General features: G+C 50.9%; 1 protein-coding gene and 1 pseudogene across 1 annotated transcript in view; both read left to right on the forward strand.

Moving 5' to 3' along the window:
• LOC132584189 (zinc finger protein 420-like) overlaps positions 1 to 21825 on the forward strand; it is a 122447-nt pseudogene that overhangs the window by 38392 nt on the left and 62230 nt on the right.
• LOC132585348 (zinc finger protein 493-like) overlaps positions 1 to 21825 on the forward strand; it is a 51493-nt gene that overhangs the window by 27499 nt on the left and 2169 nt on the right. The window lies entirely within an intron of this gene.

Here is a 21825-nt window from a genome sequence, read left to right on the forward strand (position 1 = left end):
AGATATTTCTTAAACTGGACTTGGCAACCCTCCAACAGTAGCATTGGGGAAAGTGCAGAAAAGGGCAACTAGAATGATTAAAGGGTTGGCACACTTTCCCTAGGAAGAAAGGTTAAAATGCTTGGGGCTCTTTAGCTTGGAGAAACGTCGACTGCGGGGTGACACGATAGAGGTTGACAAGATTATGCATGGGATGAAGAGGGTAGAGAGAGAAGGACTTTTCTCCCTTTCTCACAATACAAGAACTCGTGGGCATTCAATGAAATTGCTGTGCGGTCGGGTTAAAACGGATAAAAGGAAGTACTTCTTCACCCAAAGGGTGATGAACACATGGAATTCACTAATTCAGGAGGTGGTGGCGGCTACAAGCATAGCCAGCTTTAAGAGGGGATTGGATGAAAATATGGAGCAGAGGTCCATCAGTGGCTATTAGCCACAGTTTATATATATATATATATATATGTGTGTGTGTGTGTGTGTGTGTGTGTACACACATATATTGGCCACTGTGTGACACAGAGTGTTGGACTGGATGAGCCATTGGCCTGATCCAACATGGCTTCTCTTATGTTCTTATGGCCACTGTGTGACACAGGGTGTTGGACTGGATGGGCCACTGGCCTGATCCAACATGGCTTTTCTTATGTTCTTATGGCCACTGTGTGGCACAGGGTGTTGGACTGGATGGGCCAGTGGCCTGATCCAACATGGCTTCTCTTATGTTCTTATGGCCACTGTGTGACACAGGGTGTTGGACTGGATGGGCCAGTGACCTGATCCAACATGGCTTCTCTTATGTTCTTATGGCCACTGTGTGACACAGGGTGTTGGACTGGATGGGCCAGTGGCCTGATCCAACATGGCTTCTCTTATGTTCTTATGGCCACTGTGTGACACAGAGTGTTGGACTGGATGAGCCATTGGCCTGATCCAACATGGCTTCTCTTATGTTCTTATGGCCACTGTGTGACACAGGGTGTTGGACTGGATGGGCCACTGGCCTGATCCAACATGGCTTCTCTTATGTTCTTATGGCCACTGTGTGACACAGGGTGTTGAACTGGATGGGCCAGTGGCCTGATCCAACATGGCTCCTCTTATGTTCTTATGGCCACTGTGTGACACAGGGTGTTGGACTGAATGGGCCAGTGGCCTGATCCAACATGGCTTCTCTTATGTTCTTATGGCCACTGTGTGACACAGGGTGTTGGACTGGATGGGCCAGTGGCCAGATCCAACATGGCTCCTCTTATGTTCTTATGGCCACTGTGTGACACAGGGTGTTGGACTGGATGGGCCAGTGGCCAGATCCAACATGGCTTCTCTTATGTTCTTATGGCCACTGTGTGACACAGGGTGTTGGACTGAATGGGCCACTGGCCTGATCCAACATGGCTTCTCTTATGTTCTTATGGCCACTGTGTGACACAGGGTGTTGGACTGAATGGGCCACTGGCCTGATCCAACATGGCTTCTCTTATGTTCTTATGGCCACTGTGTGACACAGGGTGTTGGACTGGATGGGCCAGTGGCCAGATCCAACATGGCTTCTCTTATGTTCTTATGGCCACTGTGTGACACAGGGTGTTGGACTGAATGGGCCAGTGGCCTGATCCAACATGGCTTCTCTTATGTTCTCTTATGTTCTTATGCAACCCCTCCAAATGTAGTATCATCAGCAAATTTAATAAGCATTCCCTCTATTCCTTCATCCAAATCATTGATAAAGATGTTGAACAAAACAGGTCCCAAGACAGATCCTTGAGGCACTCCGCTTGTCACTCCTCTCTGAGAGGATGAGGAACCATCCTAGAAAGGCGCCTGGTGGGGGTTGCATCAAAGGGGGTGGGGGTGGGGAAAGCGCCATTTCCTCCCCCTCCTCCCCCACCCTTGCCCTGGAGCCCCTTTGAATCCCAGGCGGGGTCCTGGTCGAACAGCTGGGAAGGAATCGGGTGAGCTCCGAGAGGCTTTGGAGGCAGGGGGAGAAATGTGGGGTGGGGGCTGCAATGCAAGACCCAAAGCAGAGAGAAAAGAGGGAGGGGGGACGTAGCAGGGGCTGAATGAGGGCACCCCCCCCATTTCTTCCTTGCCTCCCCCACACTCCTGCCCTAGGGAGAACCGCTCGTCCCCTTTGTGCAGAGCCACGTGGTTCCCGCCGCGGACTCGGAGCGCAGGACTTGAATCCAGCACCTTGGGAGGTTGGAGGCAGTTCAGGTGGCTTCCAGGGGCCCCTGTTAGAAAGGCGTTTGGGGGGTGCTGAGAGTGAGCCATGGGGCGGGGGAGGGAGGAGGAGATGGATCGACCAAGGAGGGGGAGATTTTTTTTTTGAAGGGGGGGGGACTGAAAGAAAGGCGATGGGGTGAAGGGGAGGGGTTGTTCCTGCACCCTCAGAAGACGCACAGCATGGGACAGAATCTGAAGAGTCCAAAGGATTTTTGGAGGAAATATTTCTACTCTGTATCCAGGCTGTGCCCTTCTTCCCCTCTGGGGCAATGGAGGCAGGAGGGAGTTTAGGGGGCTTCCAGAAGGTGTGGGGGGGGTTCAGATTTGGGGTGGGGGGAAGGAGGGAGCAGATAAAGAAGTGCGGCTTTGAGCAGGAGAACTGGGGGGGCAGAGGGGCTGGGGAAAGTCGGAGGGACCTGAGATGGGGGTGTCCAGGGGGGGGGCACAGGGGCTGGAGGCTCAGAAGACCCACCCCATGGAACAGAGTCTGCTGAGTGCAAAGGCGGATTTTGTGTGTGTGTGTGTGTAGGAAATCTTCCTGCTCAGTATCCAGGCTGCGCCGTTCTGTCCTGGTGAAATGGAAGCAGGAGGGCCCAGCTCCCCTCCCCACAGGTGAGTTTGCTCTGAGTTTGGATGCTTTGGGGACTTCATGTTCCCCGCTTCCGTGTAGCACCTGGGCCCCTTGCTGGGCTTCCCCCCTGGCTTTTTCGCCTTCTTGCCCCAACCGAACGTGGGGTGAAGTTGAACTCAAAGGCCATCGGGAGGGCTGCCGTTATATTTATTTCGTTATTTCAATTTTTAGCCCACCCTTCCCATAGAACAGGCTCGGGGGCAGGTTACAGCGTAAAAAACAAGCAACAGTAGCATTTGGGAAAGTGCAGAAAAGGGCAACTGGAATGATTATAGGGTTGGCACACTTTCCCTAGGAAGAAAGGTTAAAACACTTGGGGCTCTTTAGCTTGGAGAAACGTGGTGACATGATAGAGGTTGACAAGATTATGCATGGGATGGAGAGGGTAGAGAGAAGTACTTTTCTCCCTTTCTCACAATAAAAGAACTCGTGGGCATTCAATGAAATTGCTGTGCGGTCGGGTTAAAATGGATAAAAGGAAGTACTTCTTCACCCAAAGGGTGATTAACATGTGGAATTCACTGCCACAGGAGGTGGTGGCCATATTTTTATCCGTTTATACCTCTGCTCCATATTTTTATCCAATCCCCTCTTGAAGCTGGATATGCTCGTAGCCGCCACCACCTCCTGTGGCAGTGAATTCCACATGTTAATCACCCTTTGGGTGAAGAAGTACTTCCTTTTATCTGTTTTAACCTGACTGCTCAGCAATTTCATCGAATGCCCACGAGTTCTCGTATTGTGAGAAAGGGAGAAAAGTACTTCTTTCTCTACTTTCTCCATCCCATGCATAATCTTGTAAACCTCTGTCATGTCACCCCCGCAGTCGACGTTTCTCCAAGCTAAAGAGTCCCAAGCGTTTTAACCTTTCTTCATAGGGAAAGTGTTCCAAACCTTTAATCATTCTAGTGGCCCTTTTCTGGACTTTTTCCAATGCTATAATGTCCTTTTTGAGTCGCGGTGACCACCTCTTTGGGGGGGTGGAGATAACTGCAGATAGTTTGGGTCAGGTTATTTTGCGCTTAAAAATTTCACCTGTTTTGTCCACACGTGGATTCAAGGGAGCTTCCCTTGAGACTGCAGGCAGAGGGATTTCCCTCTCCTAAAAGCTCCCTGCTTAAAAAAAAAACCATTCTAGCCAACCCTGGCAGAGAGTTCAAAATCTTATTCCTTGCGGGACCAGTCTTCTGTATGCAGGGAGAAGGTTGGAATTCTAGCAGGGGCTCCTTTGCATATTAGGCCACACACCCCCTGATGTAGCCAATCCTCTGAGAGCTTACAGGGCTCTTCTTTGTAAGCTCTTGGAGGACTGGTTACATCAGGGATGTGTGGCCTAATATGCAAAGGAGCTCCTGCTAGAATTCCACCGCCAGAGTATTAATTCTAAGTTGGCATCTCTCAGGGGCTGTGTGGAGTCATGCTCTCGAATCCATCCCGTGAGGGTTCCCCCATCTAATTCCCCCCCACATTCTCCTAAAAGGGGGGGCAGGGAGGGGGTGGGTTAGGCCTCTCTCAGAGGGGAGAAGGGAGGGTTGTGGTTTCAGGCAGGGAAAGGGAATCCTGTCCCAAAATGGCGTTGGCAGAGTTCTCAAGGAAGCATTTCCAGGGGAGGAGGGGGCTGGATGAATAAGGAAGGTGGGACTGCCCCCCCCCACCCCCGCCAATATAGAATGACCGGTTGAAGGGAGATATTTGGGGCCAGATGCTTGATCGAGCAAATACAGTATCTTGACTTGTGCCCTGAATCCAACCTGAAGCGAGGCTCATTCCAGGAACCGGCCCTGAAAATGTAAAAAGGGTTCCCTACTGAGAGCCAGTTTGGTGTAGTGGTTAAGTGTGCGGACTCTTATCTGGGAGAACTGGGTTTGATGTCCCACTCCTCCACTCGCACCTGCTGGAATGGCCTTGGGTCAGCCAGAGCTCTGGCAGAGGTTGTCCTTGAAAGGGCAGCTGCTGGGAGAGCCCTCTCCAGCCCCACCCACCTCACAGGGTGTCTGTTGCGGGGGAGGAAGGGAAAGGAGATTGTGAGCCGCTCTGAGACTCTTCGGAGTGGAGGGCGGGATATCAATCCAATATCTTCATCTACCTCACAGGGTGTCTGTTGCGGGGGAGGAAGGGAAAGGAGATTGTGAGCTGCTCTGAGACTCTTCGGAGTGGAGGGCGGGATATACATCCAATATCTTCATCTACCTCACAGGGTGTCTGTTGTGGGGGAGGAAGGGAAAGGAGATTGTGAGCCGCTCTGAGACTCTTCGGAGCGGAGGGTGGGATATAAATCAAATATCTTCATCTACCTCACAGGGTGTCTGTTGTGGGGGAGGAAGGTAAAGAAGATCGTGAGCCGCTCTGAGACTCTTCGGAGTGGAGGGTAGGATATAAATCCAATATCTTCTTCTTTCTTTCTCTCCCTCCCAGGCAGGAGTGAAAAGACACCCTCGATGCCTCCACCATTTTCTGTGCGCGCTGATGGGAAGAGAGCCGTCATGGAACCAGCTCAGGTATTGGGGGGGGGGGGGGGAAATCTGTGGGGAGACATGCAACAGGTAATAAGGAGACTTCCTTCTCTGTTGTAACACTCAGAGGATCAGGCTCCTTCCCATTGATTCTGGTGTCCCTCACTGGGAAGGCAGAAAAATGTTCTAAGATGGTTTTTCAGAGACGCAGCTCAAGTAGAATATTACTTTTCATTTGACCCAAGTCCTACTGTCTCCGTAACAATACTGAATTTCTCATGGAAAACTATTTGGTCCCTTATCATATAAACACCAAACTGGCTCCAAGAACTGGCACAGAAAAGTGTGCTTAGTAAAATGGGTTCCCCACTCTCTTTCTTTCTCTCCATCCCAGGAAGGAGCAGAAAGACACCCTAGATGCCTGAGTCGGTTTGGTGTAGTGGTTAAGTGTCCGGACTCTTCTCTGGGAGAACCGGGTTTGATTCCCCCCTCTTCCACTTGCACCTGCTGGAATGGCCTTGGGTCAGCCGTAGCTCTCACAGAGCTGTCCTTGAAAGGGCAGCTTCTGGGAGCACTCTCTCAGCCCCACCTACATCTCAAGGTGTTTGTTGTGGGGGAGAAGGTAAAGAAGATTGCGACCGCTCTGAGACTCTGAGATTCAGAGTATAGGGAGGGATATAAATCCAATATCTTCTTCATAACTGCAGGATACCTGAGAGCCAGTTTGATGTAGTGGTTAAGTATGTGGACTCTTCTCTGGGAGAACCGGGTTTGATTCCCCACTCCTCCACTTGCAGCTGCTGGAATGGCCTTGGATCAGCCATAGATATCGCAGGAGTTGTCCTTGAAAGGGCAGCTGCTGTGAGAGCCCTCTCAGCCCCACCCATCTCACAGGGTGTCTGTTGTGGGGGAGAAAGATAAGGGAGATTGTGAGCCGCTCTGAGTGGAGGGCGGAATATAAATCCACTGTCTTCTTCTAAATCCAACATGGACATCTCTGGCCTCTTCCTCAGAAGGCTGCTAGCCCCCTGCAACTGAGGACAGCCCCTCTAGCTCCAAGATGATCTCGAGGAGGGCTGGTATGGGGGGGGGGAGGGAGGGAGATGTCCTCGTGGGCTCTTCTCCTCACCTCTTTGTGCTGCTTTTCCACTACGGAATGACTCTCTCTGCTTTCCAGTGAGGTAAAGCAATGCTTCCTTCTCCTTCTTGCAGGCGGGGGTGTCCTTCGAAGAGGTGGCCGTGACCTTCACCCCGGGGGAGTGGAGCCTGCTGCGCCCAGCCCAGAGAGCTCTGTACAAGGAAGTCATGCTGGAGAATTATGGGAACGTGGCCTCTCTGGGTGAGGAGCCTTTTCTCTTTCTTGGTGTGAGGAGTGACTGCGAGGTGTTCCTTAGGGAGGAAGGCCGTGGTCAGGCTGCCTGCCCTGGTCCCATTGGTGGTCTCTGCCCCCCTCCGCTCTCCTCCTTCTGATGTGGGTAGGGGTTCTGTGCTCTCCTTGCAGAGAGGGAGCCCCTGCCTGGCACTTCTGGACCTGAAGCCCCCGAGAGGGCATCGGAAAAGGTGCCAAGGGAGGCCTGGTGTGGAGATGGGGGCGGGATCTAAGCATGGGCCTTCCCTGGGCTGAAATGCGGCTGTGGAAGGAACTCGGCTGTGTTTGCTGTCATTTAAAGCCTTACGCTGGGTGTGACCGAGACCTGGGTGAGGGACGGGGAGACAGTAGCTCTCTCCCAAATGCCCCCCCCCCAGGATACTCGGTCTTTCACCAATCACGGACTAGCGGGCGGGGGGGAGGAGTGGCACTACTCATACGGGAGGGTTACTCCTTTCGGGCCCTCCCGGACCCAAAGATTGATGGCATTGAATGTGCCGGTCTGGCGTGGGATGTCGGAGAGGGGTTGGCAGTCTGGTTGGTGTACCGTCCGCCTACTGCACCAGCCAGCGCCTTACCATCACTATTGGAGGCAGTGGCGGGCTGGGCGTTGAGGTTCCCGGGGCTTATGGTCCTGGGTGACTTCAACGTCCATGCCGACGACACGGCCTCCACTCAGGCGATGGACCTAGTGTCTTCCATGGCGACACTGGGGCTCTCTCAATTTGTTACGACTCCCACGCATCAGGCCGGGCACACATTAGACCTGATCTTTGCGTCTGGGATTTCGGTGAACGATATCGCGGTAGAAGCGATACCATGGTCGGATCACCTAGCCCTTAAGGCCCGTGTGGGGACGCCGCCCCAACCCTGTATGGGCGGAGAGCCTATTTTGGCTCGCCCTCGGAGCCTGATGGACCCGGAACGGTTCCAAACGGCCCTAAGGGATCCCTGGCCCACTAGCAATTCCCTCGATGGCCTTGTGGAAACCTGGCAAGACCAGCTAACCAGGGCCATCGACGAAATAGCACCCCGGCGCCCTCTGCGCCCTCGTATGAGGCTGGCCCCATGGTACACCTTGGAATTGCGCCAGCTGAAACAAGGGCTCAGACGACTAGAGAGGCAGTGGAGACATACTCGGGACGAAGCAATGAGAACATCCTACAGAACGTTTATGAAGTCGTATGAGATGGCAGTCAAGGCTGCAAAGAAAAATTACTTTGCAACCAAGATTGCATCTGCAAATTCGCGCCCAGCACAATTATTTAGAATAATTGGGGACCTGATAACATTGCCACAAGGCAAACCAAATATTAGAGAATTGGAGATTGGCTGTGAGGCATTTGCGAAATATTTTGCAGATAAAATCTCATTGCTCCGCCAAGACCTGCCTACCACCTTGGATACAGTGAGCGAAATTGAGGCTCCGGGCCTGTCTTCGGATTTGGTGCTGGACCATTTCGACCCACTCAACCTGGAGGAAGTCGATAGGATCCTCTTTGCTGCTCGCCCAACAACATGCGATCTGGATCCTTGCCCCTCTTGGCTGATTAAATCCTGCCAGAGGGAGCTTAGATGTCCTTTACGGGACATCATAAATAGATCCCTCACCGAGGGGCACTTTCCAACGCCCTTGAAAGAGGCGCTGGTTCGCCCTCTTTTAAAAAAATGTACAGCAGACCCGGCCGAATTGGCGAATTACCGGCCGGTGTCCAATTTACCATTTTTAGGTAAAATCATTGAGAGGGCAGTGGCGTTGCAGCTTCAGAGGTTCCTAGATGACGCTTCCATCCTTGACCCGTGCCAGTCTGGGTTCCGACCGGGCCATGGGACGGAGACGGTGCTGGTCGCCTTGGTAGATGACCTCCAGCGACATCTGGATCGGGGCGGCACTGCGGTACTGATGTTACTAGACCTGTCGGCGGCATTTGATACAGTCGACCATCAGTTGCTAAAGTGCCGCCTCGCCGACATAGGGGTTGGGGGGTTGGCCTTGCAATGGCTTTCCTCCTTCCTCTCCGGTCGGGGACAAAGGGTGGCTATTGGGGGGGAGCGATCCCAGAGGCGCACACTTGATTGTGGGGTGCCTCAGGGGGCAGTTCTCTCCCCAATGTTATTTAACATTTATATGCGCCCCCTTGCCCAGATTGTCCGGAGGTTTGGGCTGGGTTGCCATCAATATGCTGATGACACCCAGCTCTATCTGCTAATGGACGGCCGGCCCGACTCCGCCCCGGGGAATCTGGATCGGGCTTTACAGGCTGTAGCGACGTGGCTCAGGTTGAGTGGGCTGAAGTTGAATCCAGCGAAGACAGAGGTCCTTTGTGTGGATCGCGGCGCTCTAGGAGGGGAAATAGCTCTCCCAACCTTCGACGGCGCGCTATTGAAACCCGCGCGCCAGGTAAAGAGTTTGGGCATTTTACTGGAGCCTTCATTGTCAATGGAGGCCCAGATAGCAGCCACTGCCAAGTCAGCATTCTTCCATCTGAAGCGGGCAAGGCAGTTGGCCCCCTTCCTGGAGCGTCGCGACCTCGCAACAGTGATCCATGCAACGGTCACCTCAAGACTGGACTACTGTAATGCCCTCTACTTGGGGCTACCTCTGTGCCGGACTCGGAAGCTGCAGCTGGTGCAGAACGCGTCGGCCAGGCTATTATTGGGGCTCCCAAAATGGGAGCACATACGGCCGGGACTGCGCGAACTGCACTGGCTGCCAATTACCTACCGAGTCCAGTACAAAGTGTTGGTTATTACCTTTAAAGCCCTATATGGCCGAGGACCAGCCTACCTAAGGGACCGTCTCTCCCCATATGAACCCCAGAGGGCACTGAGGTCGATGGGCAAAAATAAATTGACTATCCCTGGGCCGAGAGAGGTCAAACTTCAAAACATCAGAACTCGGGCCTTCTCAGCCGCGGCTCCTGTACTGTGGAATCAGCTCCCGGAGGAAGTGCGGGCCCTGCGGAACCTTGACCAGTTCCGCGGGGCCTGCAAGACCGCTCTTTTTAGGCAAGCCTATGCTGATATCTGCTGAGTTGCTAAGAATAAGGAGCCGCCATCTACTATACGATTATGGAACCATCTAAACTGGCAGAACCAGCGCCAAACAAGTTTACTGCTGCCAGATTTATTCTATGTAATGAATTATGTATTTTAAATATCTTAACTTAATTAACTGGTTTTTATGTTTAATTTCTTTAATTGTTAAATTTTAAAGTTTTATCCTTTGTTAAATATGTGAAATGTTGTTAGCCGCCCTGAGCCGCCTAGGCGGGGAGGGCGGGATATAAATGTAAATATAAATAAATAAATAAATACGCGGCCTGGGACTGCCATACTTGCGGGACCGCCTCTCCCCATATGAGCCCCGAAGACTGCTGCCATCGGCCAACCAATACCTTCTGGCCATCCCCGGCCCAAGGGACGTCCGGCTTGCCTGGGCTAGGCCTTTTTCAGCCCTGGCCCCAGCCTGGTGGAATCAGCTCCCTATGGAGATCCGGGCCCTACCGGATTTACTTCCGTTTCGTAGGGCCGGCAAGACGGAGCTGTTTCGCCAGTCCTTCGGTTGAGGCAAGCAGACGTCCTTTCATTCTACCGCTTATACCGTCTATCGCCCTCCCCCACAATGGGCTAGAAAACTACAACGAGCCGGAATATTTGTTTATCTGAAATATGTGCCTGCCCGCCTATGTATATTATTTTGTAGCTGTGCTTTACTGGTATATTATTGAGCCATTGCTGTATTTTAACTGTTTTATTATGACTGTGATCCACCCTGAGCTGGTATGGGAAAGGGTGGAATATAAATCAACCCAAAAAAACTGAACAAAAGAATGAATAAATTTCAGTTCTCAGATGGCAGTCCAACTTGGTGTGGAACAGGCACGAAATTGCCAGGGTTATGCCAGCACCCCTCTAGTTGGCTAAGGCCTCTGCCTGCCTCACAAAACAGAAAAACAGTATCATAACGCCCCTGTATAAATCGATGGTGCAGTCTCATTTGGAATACTGTGTGCAATTCTGGTCGCCGCACCTCAAAAAGGATATTATAGCATTGGAAAAAGTCCAGAAAAGGGCAACTAGAATGATGAAAGGGTTGGAACACTTTCCCTATTAAGAAAGGTTAAAACGCTTGGGGCTCTTTAGCTTGGAGAAACGTCGACTGCCGGGTGACATGATAGAGGCTTACAAGATTATGCACGGGATGGAGAAAGCAGAGAAAGAAGTCCTTTTCTCCCTTTCTCACAATACAAGAACTCGCGGGCATTCGATGAAATTGCTGAGCAGTCAGGTTAAAACGGATCAAAGGAAGTCCTTCTTCACCCAAAGGGTGATTAACATGTGGAATTCACTGCCACAGGAGGTGGTGGCGGCTACAAGCATAGCCAGCTTTAAGAGGGGATTGGATGAAAATATGGAGCAGAGGTCCATCAATGGCTATTACCCACAGTATGTGTGTGTGTGTGTATATGTGTATGTATGTATGTGTGTGTGTGTATATAGGCCACTGTGTGACACAGAGTGTTGGACTGGATGGGCCACTGGCCTGACCCAATGTGGCTTCTCTTATGTTCTTATGTGACACAGAGTGTTGGACTGGATGGGCCATTGGCCTGATCCAACAGGCTTCTCTTATGTTCTTATGTGACACAGAGTGTTGGACTGGATGGACCACTGGCCTGATCCAACATGGCTTCTCTTCTGTTCTTATGTGACACAGAGTGTTGGACTGGAGGGGCCACTGGCCTGACCCAACATGGCTTCTCTTATGTTCTTATGTGACACAGAGTGTTGGACTGGAGGGGCCACTGGCCTGATCCAACATGGCTTCTCTTATGTTCTTAAAAAGGGTTAGCTTCAAGCAGGGGTGTCAACCTCATTTGTTATGAGGGCCAGATCTGACATAAATGAGACCTTGTCGGGCTGAGCCATGTTGGGTCCTGCCCCCAGGAAGTGAACCTTTTTAAAAGAATGGCCTCACTACTTTGTGGGGAAACATTGCACCCCCTGCAATCTGGTTGAGGTCGCATTAGGGCTGCCAACCCCACCCACCCCCGGTCCGGGTGGGGAATCTCCCACCCGGGAGGTTCTCAACCCACCGGGCCACATTGTTCCATAGAGTTTTAACCTCCCAAATGGCTAGAGCGTCTGGGAATACCATAGACTTTCCCCAGAAACGCCAAGAGCGGCCCTGCATGGGCGCCACCATTTTGATGATGTCACTTCCTGGTGATGTCACTTTGGCGCGTGGCGCGCACATGACTATCCCCAGCTGGGAGATGAAGAGGACTTGGCAACCCTACGTCCCATAGAGCCCAGAGTTAGAGGCACATGTGTGCATGGCGATACGCCCATGCTCCTACACCTACAGCGTCTCAGGATAACAAAAGAGGGATGAGTCTTCCCCTCATACTGAACTCCATCCCAACCCAATGACTTGCCTGTTGTGTGTTTCTGGAGACTGTCAATTAGGGTTGCCAATCCCCAGGTGGGGGCAGGGGATCCCCTGGTTTGGAGGCCCTCCCCCCACTTCCGGGTCATCAGAAAGCAGGGGGAGGAGAGGGAAATGTCTGCTGGGAACTCTGTGATTCCCTCTGGAGACTTATTTCCATAGGAAATAATGGAGAATTGATCCACGGATATCTGGGGCTTTGGGGGGGGGCTGCTTTTTTGAGGTAGAGGCACCAGATTTTCAGTATAGCATCCAGCGCCTCTCCCCAAAATACACCCCAAGTTTCAAAAAGATTGGACCAGGGGGTTCAATTCTATGAGCCCCAAAGGAAGGTGCCCCTATCTTTCGTTATTGCCTATGGAAAGAAGGCATTTAAAAAGGTGTGTGGTCCCTTGAAATGTGATGGCCAGAACTCCCTTCGGAGTTCAATTATGCTTGTCACAGCCTTGCTCCTGGCTCCACCCCCCCAGTGTCTCCTGGCTCCACCCCCAAAGTCCCCAGATATTTCTTGGATTGGACTTGGCAACCCTACTGTCAATATGGCTTGGAACTGTTGACTTGATGGGCGCACAGAAGAGGTCTCATTTTGTGTTTCTCTTCACTTATAAACAGGACCTCTGACGGCCAAACCTGACCTCATATCCCGGCTGGAAGAAGAGGAAGAGGTGTTTCTCCTGGGGCGTGATGAAGAGGAAGGATTGGCAGGTAGGGGCTCAAGAGATCTGTCTGCCTGTGTGTCGCCTGGGATTTCTGCTACCTTCTTTATCCTCACCGTTTGCATTTTCCCTCAAAAGAGCTTGAATGAATCGTGGATGCTGAAACGCTGCATGTCTTTTTTTTATTATTATTATTTGATCAAAGCGAGAGCTTGCACTGGATTTGGTCTAGATCGGGGTGGCTAAACGGTGTGTTGCCTGGGCTCCCTTGACATTTCCGTCACCTTTATCAGGAGGTGGTGGGCTCTCCTTCCTTGGAGGTTTCTAAACAGAGGCTAGATGGCCATCTGACAGCAATGAAGATCCTGTGAATTTAGGGGGAGGTGTTTGTGCGTTTCCTGCATTGTGCAGGGGCTTGGACTAGATGGCCCTGGAGGTTCCGTCCAACTCTAGGATTCTATTAGGAAGAACTTCCTGACCGTTAGAGCGGTTCCTCAGTGGAACAGGCTTCCTCAGGAGGTGGTGGGCTCTCCTTCCTTGGAGGTTTTTCAACAGAGGCTAGATGGCCCTTTAACAGCAATGAGGATCCTGTGGACTTAGGGGGAAGAACTTCCTGACCATTAGAGCCGTTCCTCAGTGGAACAGGCTTCCTCAGGAGGTGGTGGGCTCTCTTTCCTTGGAGGTTTTTCAACAGAGGCTAGATGGCCCTCTTAACAGCAATGAGGATCCTGTGAATTTAGGGGGAAGAACTTCCTGACCATTAGAGCCGTTCCTCAGTGGAACAGGCTTCCTCGGGAGGTGGTGGGCTCTCCTTCCTTGGAGGTTTTTCAACAGAGGCTAGATGGCCCTCTTAACAGCAATGAGGATCCTGTGAATTTAGGGGGAAGAACTTCCTGACCATTAGAGCCGTTCCTCAGTGGAACAGGCTTCCTCGGGAGGTGGTGGGCTCTCCTTCCTTGGAGGTTTTTCAACAGAGGCTAGATGGTCATCTGACAGCAATGAGGATCCTGTGGATTTAGGGGGAAGAACTTCCTGACCATTAGAGCGGTTCCTCAGTGGAACAGGCTTCCTCGGGAGGTGGTGGGCTCTCTTTCCTTGGAGGTTTTTCAACAGAGGCTAGATGGCCATCTGACAGCAATGAGGATCCTGTGAATTTAGGGGGAAGAACTTCCTGACCATTAGAGCCGTTCCTCAGTGGAACAGGCTTCGGGGGAGGTGGTGGGCTCTCCTTCCTTGGAGGTTTTTCAACAGAGGCTAGATGGTCATCTGACAGCAATGAAGATCCTGTGAATTTAGGGGGAGGTTGTGAGTTTCCTGCCTTGTGCCGGGGGTTGGACCAGATGACCCCGGAGGTCCCTTCCAACTCTATGATTCTATCCTCACTGTTTCCTTTTTTCCCTCAAAAGAGCTTGGGTGAATCATGGATGCTGAAACGGTGCATGTCTTTTTTGTGATTTGATCAAAGGGAGAGTTCATGCTTGATTTGGTCTAGGTCAGCGGTGGCCAAACCTGCTTAACGTAAGAGCCTCATAGAATAAATGTCAGAAGTTTGAGAGCCACAAGACATGATCAGTAGATGTTTGAGAACTGCAAGATGAAAGGAGGGAGGGAGGGAGGAAGGAAGGAGGGAAGGAAGGAAGGAAGAGAGGGAGGGAGGGAAGGAGGAAGGAAGGAAGGAAGGAAGGAAGGAAGGAAGGAAGGAAGGAAGGAAGGAAGGAAGGAAGGAAGGAAGGAAGGAAGGAAGGAAGGAAGGAAGGGAGGGAGGGAGGGAGGGAGGGAATAGATGGGGGAGAGAGGAGTGGAAAGAAAGGAACTTTAAATGCATTCTCCAAGGCACTAGCTTTCTGCCACCTTCTTTATCAGGAGGTGGTGGGCTCTCCTTCCTTGGAGGTTCTTAAACAGAGGCTCGATGGTCACCTGACAGCAATGAAGATGCTGTGAATTTAGGGGGAGGTGTTTGTGAGTTTCCTGCATTGTGCAAGGGGTTGGACTAGATGATCCCAGAGGTCCCTTCCAACTCTAGGATTCTCTCCTCACCGTTTGCATTTTCCTTCAAAAGAGCTTGGATGAATTGTGGATGCTGAAACGGCCCATGTCTTTTTTTGTGATTTGATCAGAGGGAGAGAGAGTTCGCGCTTGATTAGGTCTAGACCCCTCTGGTTTGCCTTTTTTGGCACTCCTCCGAAACCGACGTTTCAGTGATCTCATTTCTAGTTTCGCGAGTCCGAACCACACCAGCCAGACCATCTCAGATTCGTTCACTTGCGATCTTCCAAGATCGTTTGCAATGTTCCCTCTAAGCTGCAGGGTCTTGTGAGCAAAAGGCTCCTGGCATTCAAGTGGTGAGCTGCTGCATCGATTAGTGCGCTCTGGGGGGTCATCCTTCCTGAGCTAAGACAAAAATGTGTGAGCCGGAGGCTAAAAATCTGTGAGCCGGCTCACGCTCACTCAGCTTAGAGGCAACACTGGTCGTCTGTACCAGCAAATGGCGGGGATGCCCTTCCGCTCTGTGCATCGGACAAATAAGTCAGTCTGTTCACAAGAGGATAAAGGGATCGAAGAGGGGCTGTCCTTAGAGACCTTCGAGGAGAAATTAAAAGGCACGATTGCTGAACTTCAGTTCATTCACAAATTCAGAACAATGGACCCCCCAGGGCTGAACAGGGACATCGGATTCTTATCTCATAGATTCTAATTCCTCTAAGCCAGGGGTGTCAAATCAGGCCCCCAGAGGGCTCCTATCAGGCCCCTGAGCAACTGGCTGCCATCTGCTTCCTTCCTTCTCCCTCTCTTGCTACTTTCTGCATCACAGCTTGCTTTACGAGGCTTGCTTAATTGCACTGGAGCTACAGAACAAAACCTCTATTTTCTTCATTAGGCTGAGGCTCCTCCCTTGAGGAGGAAGGGGGGAAGGCAGAACTTGTATTTCTTGGCGCTCTCAACTGCACGTCAAAGCTACTGAGCCAAGCCTCTCTCCCTTCTATTGGCTGAGGCTCCTCCCCCATTCATCCCTTGGGGAAGGAAGAAAAGATCCACAGTTTCCTTTGCTCAGTTCCCAGGATCCCATAGGAGAAACACAAAGAAAGCACATTTGAGACCGAGTGCCTGGTAGCTCTGCATCCTGAGTTAACAACATAAGAACAGAAGAGAAGCCATGTTGGATCAGCCCAATGGCCCCTCCAGTCCAACACTCTGTGTCACATAAGAACAGAAGAGAAGCCATGTTGGATCAGGCCAACGGCCCCTCCAGTCCAACACTCTGTGTCACATAAGAACAGAAGAGAAGCCATGTTGGATCAGGCCAAGGGCCCCTCCAGTCCAACACTCTGTGTCACATAAGAACAGAAGAGAAGCCATGTTGGATCAGGCCAATGACCCCTCCAGTCCAACACTCTGTGTCACATAAGAACATAAGAGAAGCCATGTTGGATCAGACCAATGGCCCCTCCAGTCCAACACTCTGTGTCACATAAGAATATAAGAGAAGCCATGTTGGATCAGGCCAATGGCCCACCCAGTCCAACACTCCGTATCACACAGTGGCCAAAATATATACACACACACACTGTGACTAATAGCCACTGATGGACCTCTGCTCCATATTTTTATCCAATCCCCTCTTGAAGCTGGCTATGCTTGTAGCCGCCGCCACCTCCTGTGGCAGTGAATTCCATGTGTTCATCACCCTTTGCGTGAAGAAGGACTTCCTTTGATCCGTTCTAACCCGACTGCTCAGCAATTTCATCGAATGCCCACGAGTTCTTGTATTGTGAGAAAGGGAGAAAAGGACTTCTTTCTCTACTTTCTCCATCCCATGCATTATCTTGTAAACCTCTATCATGTCACCCCGCAGTCGACGTTTCTCCAAGCTAAAGAGCCCCATGCGTTTTAACCTTTCTTCATAGGGAAAGGGCTCCAACCCTTTCATCATTCTAGTTCCTCTTCTGCAACCCTCTCGCTGGGATATAAAGACTGAGAGATCTCCTTTTTGAATCAGAGATGACAAGCAGAGCCTTGACTCTGAAATCTTATACCCGGGAAACCTGGTTTGTCTTTAGGGCAGAGGTGCTGAATTCATTTGTTACGAGGGCCAGAGAAATGTCACTTTGTCAGGCAGGCCACACGTGCCATAAAATGTAACATGAGGCACCAGAGATAAAAAAAGCAAAAAAATAAAAAAGCAAAGGGGGAGGGAAGAAAGGCAGCCAGCGAGATGAGAGGGGACGAAGATGAAGATATTGGATTTATATCCCACCCTATATTCTGAATCTCAGAGTCTCAGAGCGGCTCACAATCTCCTTTACCTTCCTCCCCCACACAACAGACACCCTGTGAGGTGGGTGGGGCTGAGAGAGCTCTCACAGCAGCTACCCTTTCAAGGACAGCTCTGCCAGAGCTATGGCTGACCCAAGGCCACTCCAGTAGCTGCAAATGGAGGAGTGGGGAATCAAACCTGGTTCTCCCAGATAAGAGTCCGCCGCACACTTAACCGCTACACCAAACCTACTTGGATTAGTATCTCATTTATAGGCTTGGATTAGTATCTCATTCATGCGATGCGGGAGAGAGTGCTGGGAAAAGGTAGTCCTGGAGAAAGGGAGCAGTTACAATCTCCTTTACCTTCCTCCCCCACACAACAGACACCCTGTAAGGTGGGTGGGGCTGAGAGAGCTCTCACAGCAGCTACCCTTTCAAGGACAGCTCTGCCAGAGCTATGGCTGACCCAAGGCCACTCCAGCAGCTGCAAGTGGAGGAGTGGGGAATCAAACCTGGTTCTCCCAGATAAGAGTCCGCCGCACACTTAACTGCTACACCAAACTGCCTTGGATTATTATCTCATTTATAGGCTTGGATTAGTATCTCATTCATGCGATGCAGGAGAGAGTGCTGGGAAAAGGTAGTCCTGGAGAAAGGGAGACACGTTGAACTAGATAGGGAAACCATAAATGTGTTTTAAATACTTAGCCATCAACTGCCAGTCATTAAACCAGAGGACTTGGTAATGCTGCTGCAAAACAATAAAGAGTCCAGTAGCATTCTAAGCAGTAAGAAATTTTATTGTAGCGGAAGCGTTTAAGAAATACAGCTCTCTTAATGAGATGTATGGAGCTCCATCCACCTGATGAAGAGAGCTGTGTTTCTCAAAAGCTTATTGTACAATAATAATTCATTTGTCTTAAAAGGTGCTACTGGACTCTTTTACCGTATTTTTCGTTCCATAAGGTGCTCCGGACCATAGGACGCACCTTACTCCTGGGGGGCGATCCGCTGCCTCTGCCTCCGATCCCGGCGCTTCCCCCGCGCCTGCCTGCCTGGCTCCATCTTCTTCAGGCAAGCGCTGGGATCGCTCCACGTGGCCCCACCGCAAACCCAGCGCTCCGCAAGCGCCGGCTGCGGAGGGGGCAGCGTGCTTTCTCCTTGTCTGTTTGCCTGGCTCCACCTCTGATGCTTAAAGCAAGCGCTGGGATCGCTCCCTCCGCCCTCCGATCCCAGCGCTTGCTTTAAACATCAGAGGTGGAGCCAGGCAAACAGACAAGGAGAAAGCACGCTGCCCTCTCCACAGCCAGCGCTTGCAAAGCGCTGGGTTTGCGGAGGGGGCGGGTGTTTCCTCCTTGTCTGCGTGCCTGGCTTCAGCTGTGATGTTTAAAGCAAGCGCTGGGATTGCTCTCTCTGCCCTCCGATCCCAGCGCTTGCTTTAAACATCACACACAGGCAAGGAGGAAACACCCGCCCCCTCCGCAAACCTAGCGCTTTGCAAGCGCTGGCTGTGGAGAGGTCAGCGTGCTTTCTCCTTGTCTGTTTGCCTGGCTCCACCTTTGATGTTTAAAGCAAGCGCTGGGATCGGAGGGAGCGATCCCAGCGCTTGCTTTAAGCATCAGAGGTGGAGCCAGGCAAACAGACAAGGAGAAAGCACGCTGCCCCCCTCCGCAGCCGGTGCTTGCGGAGCGCTGGGTTTGCGGTGGGGCCATGTGGAGCGATCCCAGCGCTTGCCTGAAGAAGATGGAGCCAGGCAGGCAGGCGCGGGGGAAGCGCCAGATCGGAGGCAGGGGCAGCGGATCGCCCCCCCCCCCAAGGTGCGTACCTTCGGACCATAAGACACACACACTTTCCCCCCCACACACACTTTTTTTTGGGGGGGGGAGTGCATCTTATGGTCCAAAAAATACGGTATTTTTTTTCCATGAGAGAAATGGCTTGTCACAAGTGTTTACCCACTCTCTCTTCTTCTCTCTGAACGCTTCGACCTAAAATAAAACTTTACTGGTAATCAAGGGGCCTCGCCACAAGACTCTGATTTGTTCTCTCTCCGGCCCCAGGGATCACTTTCCTTCCCCCACCCTTCCTCCCCAAAAAAGGAAACCTCAGTCAGCCAATGGAGAAAACAGAATACGAAATTCAAAACCGCACCAATTGAATTATTTAGAAGGTAAAGGTAGCAAGCACAAGTCGTTTTCAACTCTGGGGTGATGTTGCTTTCACAACGTTTTCACGGCAGACTTTCTACGGGGTGGTTTGCCATTGCCTTCCCCAGTCATCTACGCTTTCCCCCCAGCAAGCTGGGAACTCATTTTACCAGCCTCGAAAGGAAGGCTGAGTCAACCTGGAGCCGGCTACTTGAACCCAGCTTCCTCCAGGATCGAACTCAGGTGGTGAGCAGGGAGCTCGGACTGCAGTACTGCAGCCTTACCACTCTGCGCCAGGGGGCTCTTACGAGTTGAATTATTACTCTCACACAAAAAGTGCGTAAATAAACATTTAGTGCAACATAAACAAATGCATGCAGCAAACCAATAGAACGCACACCCTTTCTCCACTTCCCCTGCCCGTTTTTGCAAAGCAGAGTCTTAAGAGGCACCGCCCTCTGCCGCTTCTTGCAGTCTGGAACTCGAGTGGAGTTGGGGGCGTCACTCTGCACAACTTCTCATAGAACAAAATACCGTATTTCCCGGATTTTTAATGGTTTCATTGGTATTACCCTTCGTCAGTCTTCTCTCAATGCTGCTTTAACTGGAGCCGCACTACACTGATTTCAATCAGGGATCAATGCATGCATGCACAAGAACATAAGAGAAGCCATGTTGGATCAGGCCAATGGCCCACCCATTCCAACACTCTGTGTCACACAGTGGCCATAAGAACATAAGAGAAGCCATGTTGGATCAGACCAATGGCCCATCCAGTCCAACACTCTGTGTCACACAGTGGCCATAAGAACATAAGAGAAGCCATGTTGGATCAGGCCAATGGCCCATCCATTCCAACACTCTGTGTCACACAGTGGCCATAAGAACATAAGAGAAGCCATGTTGGATCAGACCAATGGCCCATCCAGTCCAACACTCTGTGTCACACAGTGGCCATAAGAACATAAGAGAAGCCATGTTGGATCAGGCCAATGGCCCATCCAGTCCAACACTCTGTGTCACACAGTGGCCAATATATATATATACACACACACAGAGACTGTGGCTAACAGCCACTGATGGACCTCTGCTCCATATTTTTATCCAATCCCCTCTTGAAGCTGGCTATGCTTGTAGCCGCCACCACCTCCTGTGGCAGTGAATTCCACCTGTTAAGCACCCTTTGGGTGAAGAAGTACTTCCTTTTATCCGTTTTAACCTGACTGCTCAGCAATTTCATTGAATGCCCACGAGTTCTTGTATTGTGAGAAAGGGAGAAAAGGACTTCTTTCTCTATACTTTCTCCATCCCATGCATAATCTTGTAAACCTCTATCAAGTCACCCCGCAGTCGACGTTTCTCCAAGCTAAAGAGCCCCAAGCGTTTTAACCTTTCTTCATAGGGAAAGTGTTCCAAACCTTTAATCATTCTAGTTGCCCTTTTCTGCACTTTTTCCAATGCTATAATATCCTTTTTTGAGGTGCGGTGACCAGAATTGTACACAGTATTCCAAATGAGACCGCACCATCGATTTATACAGGGGCATTACGATACTGGCTGATTGTTTTCAGTTCCCTTCCTAATAATTCCCAGCATGGCGTTGACCTTTTTTATTGCAATCGCACACTGTCTTGACATTTTCAGTGAGTTATCTACCGCGATCCCAAGATCTCTCTCTTGGTCAGTCTCTGCCAGTTCACCCCATCAAGCCTCTGCTGTGTGAGAGTAATCATTCAACCGGTCAGTTTTGAATTTTGTATTGTGCTCAATACACTGGTACCTGTGTTATTGTATCAATGGAGGAAACAGAGGCTTGGATTTCTTTCCAATTCATGTGAGTCAGGGGAGGGAGCTGGGGAAAAAACAGCCCTGGAAAAAGCAGCGGGAGCAGTCAGTTGCTCGTGGGAAAGATAAAAGCCCTGCAGGGGCCGAATCCAACCTGCAGGCCATATCATTGAGGCCCCTGCTGTCAAGCATGCGGGTTCAATGATGAGTCGAAGTTGATACAAAGACTATGTTTATTGATAGACCGATACTTTGGTAACAGGTTCTTGAGAGTAATGAAACTGATACATTGATACAATACTTTTAAGGCTTGCTTCAAAGGGATTCCAAGGATGGGGTTTCGGGGTAGCATTCACACATAAACTATCATAAATGTCTACGTTCCCATAGTGTTATCAGGACTTCGTCCTTGCTTTCCCCAGATGTCTCGCACTCCTTACAGGAATGTATGGGAAGGTGCTGATTACTTGGTTTCGTTTCTCACTACTAATTTTAAGCCATAAAGCAGGAAGGGGGAAAGGAAAGAATAACAATCTTAACAAAGTTAGGTCCTCCATGGCATTTCACAGACCAGGTTAGGCAGGACCCTAAACAATCTATCAACAGTGGAATTTCACCATGCTTGACACACCTACTTTAGTTGCTGCTGGAGTAGGTACTTGTGGACAGTGTCATATTCTCATTTCAGGCATCTCTTTCTTTCAGCAGGGTATGTGTGGCAGTCAGCAACTGGAGCAGAAGGACACCAATTGGAGGAAAAAGAGGATATATATTTGGATGTGAGGAAGAAGTGTGAATCTTTGGATGCGCCCGGGAAGGAGGAGGGAAAGCACCCGCCAAAAGAGAGGAATA

This window comes from Heteronotia binoei, chromosome 1 (assembly GCF_032191835.1).
Source record: "Heteronotia binoei isolate CCM8104 ecotype False Entrance Well chromosome 1, APGP_CSIRO_Hbin_v1, whole genome shotgun sequence".
NCBI lineage: Eukaryota > Metazoa > Chordata > Lepidosauria > Squamata > Gekkonidae > Heteronotia > Heteronotia binoei.